Raw genomic sequence first — 3,670 nt, 5'->3', positions numbered from 1 at the left:
AGAAGAAATTACACAGAAGATAGACTTGGTGACAATCTGTCATCAACAGTAACCCAAACACATTAAGTGTTTTTATATATGCTTTTTAAGTGTCAGTAAAGATGACACATCCTGGGCATAGTAGAGCAGCTGCCACCAATGTAAACTGCCTTGTTTTATCTTTCTCTCTTTCATGGTTTACTTTTCACTGGCCAGAAGATGTTATAGCCACAGATGTAGCAACCATTTAAAGAATGTCCCTGAATACTTTATAAACATTGATTTCACGAAGAATGCTTTGCAATTTTCTGCATGTCTTTGTATTTTTAAACCTGAGTCACCTCATCCATTTGTCCACCTATGATAGTCATCTGAGCCAAAATTTGTTTGTTAATTTCAAAATTGATATTTCAAATGTAAATTAAAAGGAAAGAACAATATAAAGTTTACTTTTACAAATTTGTGTACCATCTTTGCACAGAGGCCATGCTAATCTCTCTATCATTCCAATTTTAGTATATGTAATGCCAAAGTTAGCCCTCTAAACTTTACTTTTAAACCCACTAATCTTAAGTTTCAGGCAATGAAAGTTTGGGGCAAACAGCACTATTATCAGTTGTAAGAAATCTAAAAAATTTAATTTAGCAAAAATTGGACAATCTGACACATGGACATGTTCTTTTCTTTAACAACATCTGTTTTAGCTACAATAATTTCTTACTCTCTCACATTTCCAGGACCCTCCCAGAGCCAGTGTAATGGAAAATTATGAAGAATATAGGTTTTCTGAGTAAACAATACTTTCCTTTCTTCTTTTCCAAATCTCCCATCTTCTTGGCCCTTGTTTCTATAGAGTAGTAGTTGAATACTTCTTTGTCTTTCCTTTACAAAAATGCAAAAAAAAAAAAAAAAAGAACAATTTACTCAGTAATATATTTCTTCTTTTGTTCTAAAATTTTGCTTGGCAAAATCTAACTAAGTTATATTTGGCTTATCTTTTCTTTTCAGGACAGCAGTTTTGCTATGAAAACAGTTATTTGGGGCACCTGAGTGACTCAGTAATTGAGTGTCTGCCTTTGGCTTGGGTCATGGTCCAGAGGTCCTGGGATCAAGTCCTGCACCAGGCATCCTACAAAGAACCTACCTCTCCCTCTGCCTGTGTCTCTGCCTCTCTCTGTGTGTCTCTCATCAATAAGTAAATAAAATCTTAAAAAAAAAAAAGAAAGAAAACAGTTCTTTCATGGCTCTAAGAATTGACTTTCAATTTGTTCACTATTTTTCTTCTTGTGAGGAAAGGAGTGATGATTTTTAAACTCTTAACATGTTAGATGGGAAATAAGAAGACTTTGATATATTTTTGATGGTAAAAACCACTAAAGATCTCTATTTGATAGTAGTTTATGCATTTACTTCAACTGCCTAAGAAATGAGAAGAAAGTACCATATATCTATACTGTCTGATAAATTATATACATCATTTTTACAAAGGCCATTACAAGTTTTAAAGAAAAGTATGTCACATGAAAAGAACACATACTCAGTGCATATGGATTGAATCAACACTTTTAATCTCTTCATTCTCTAATTCTCTTCTGTTTGGTGCCATCCCCTTATTGAGTTGAGGTGTGCATATGCTATGTCTCTTCTAGTTTTCAGGGATTCAGGAATATTTAAAAAAAAGATCCACCCTTTTTTGGTTTATAACTTAAGAAATTGGAAATATGGATTTATCTTGACTGATTTTATAAGAATATTATATGAACAGCCATCTGACAATATCATAGGATAGAAACTATATGTTAAATATATTTTTAAAATGAAAAATAGACATACCAACTGATGTGGTAATTCTACCTTTAAGAATTTATCCTACTGAGGCACCTGGGTAGCTCAGTGGTTGAGCGTCTGCCTTTGGCTCAGGTCATGATCCTGGGATCCTGGGATCAAGGCCCACATCAAGCTCCCTGCAGGCAGCTTGCTTCTCCTTCTGCCTCTATCTCTGTTTCTGTTTGTCTCCCATGAATAAATAAATAAAATCTTAAAAAAAGAATTCATCCTACTAATACATTAGCACATGCATAAAATATTTATGCATAAGGATATCTACGTGGATTGGAAACAGTCTCAATATTAACTAACATAAAAGTATCAGAAACAGTCTAGTATTTATTCAGAGCAGCCTTGCAAGTAGTCCATAGCAAACATTACTATTATAATAAAGAAACTGAAGTACTTGGAAATAAGGTAAATGATATATAATTAGTAGTACTGTAGTCATCTACTCTTAATCCAGGATACTGGGTTGTTTTCTCTCAAATTAAGCATTCAATTAGTTTTATTATTGGTTTAAGTAAGATTAAACTATTACAGTTTAAGTGAGATTATTTTCTTTTCTCCTTACCTGAATTTATAAGTCTTTTATTATTCTTTCTCCTTCAGCATCCTTAGGTTATGGTTAATGTATCTAAGAATTAAAAAAAATGGATTTCTCATCCTCTTCAGGCTCTCTTGTGTATGTCCTAACATTGTAAGAATATATCATTTCTGATTAATTGTATGCATTAAATTTGTTTCCTTAATAACATTTGTCTTGCAAAGTTTAGATTAACATTACTTCATACTTTGGAAAAGTAGCATTTTATTTGACATTTTCAAAGATCAGACATAGTCCTTTGCCTACTAATCATAAAAAAAAAAAATGATGGGGGATCCCTGGGTGGCTCAGCGGTTTAGCACCTGCCTTGGACCCAGGGTGTGATCCTGGAGACCCGGGATTGAGTCCCATGTCGGGTTCCCTGCATGGAGCCTGCTTCTCCCTCTGCCTGTGACTCTGCCTCTCTCTCTCTCTCTCTCTCTCTCTCTCTCTCTCTCTCTCACTCTGTGTCTCTCATGAATAAATAAATACTATATTTTTAAAAAAATGATGAAGTGAGGCTTGATGATGTCATTTTGACCAGTGTAATCATTTCAGCAATGACCCTTTCCACTCTAATGTATTCTCACCTTTAATTTGGACAAAAGTGGCATATTCTTTGTATTTTTCTAATACAATTTTTCATAATATTTTCACAATTATTTTTTGCATTATGTCCTTCACCTGACACTGCCTCTAACATTTTTTAAAGAAAGGAGAAATAATTTCTACCATAAAAACATAACATATTAATATCTTTGAACAATGTTATGTGGCATAGAATGTTTATGACAAGGTTTTATTTACAATACACAAAGTCAACAAGTCATTATGTTACCATTATAAAGTAAAATGGTAATTCTCATGGGGATTGGCTGAGGATAGTGAACATAGTTTATTTGTGATTTTTTTTCCTATTCAGGTCGTTGTGATTATCATCCATAAAGCCACTTGATATAGCACTACTATCTTTCAAATTAACATTACAAATTAAATATTCCAAACTCAAAAGTTTAATATAGTTCCTTTCAATAAATTTTTTACAACACCGACTTCTGAATGTTACACTCAAATTATTAGGCTATAGCAGAGAAAAAGTTAAAGATCAAGAGATTTGGAAGTTCACAAACTGATTCTTAACATAAGTAACATTATTAACATAATCAGTTTGTGAATTTCCAAATAGTAATATTAATAATATTAGGAATATCTCCAAAGAGACAACAGGTTCAATGAAAGATTTAAATGAGTAAATATTTTTTTCATTAATACCACATT

General features: G+C 32.6%; 1 pseudogene; it reads right to left on the bottom strand.

The window, feature by feature from the left end:
* Positions 1–415: 415 nt before the first annotated feature.
* On the bottom strand, positions 416–516 carry LOC121499186 (annotated as a pseudogene).
* Positions 517–3,670: the final 3,154 nt, after the last annotated feature.

This window comes from Vulpes lagopus, chromosome 9 (assembly GCF_018345385.1).
Source record: "Vulpes lagopus strain Blue_001 chromosome 9, ASM1834538v1, whole genome shotgun sequence".
NCBI classification, from domain to species: domain Eukaryota; kingdom Metazoa; phylum Chordata; class Mammalia; order Carnivora; family Canidae; genus Vulpes; species Vulpes lagopus.
Note: the sequence above shows the minus strand (reverse complement) of the source record. Positions and strands in the feature narration are given on the sequence as shown.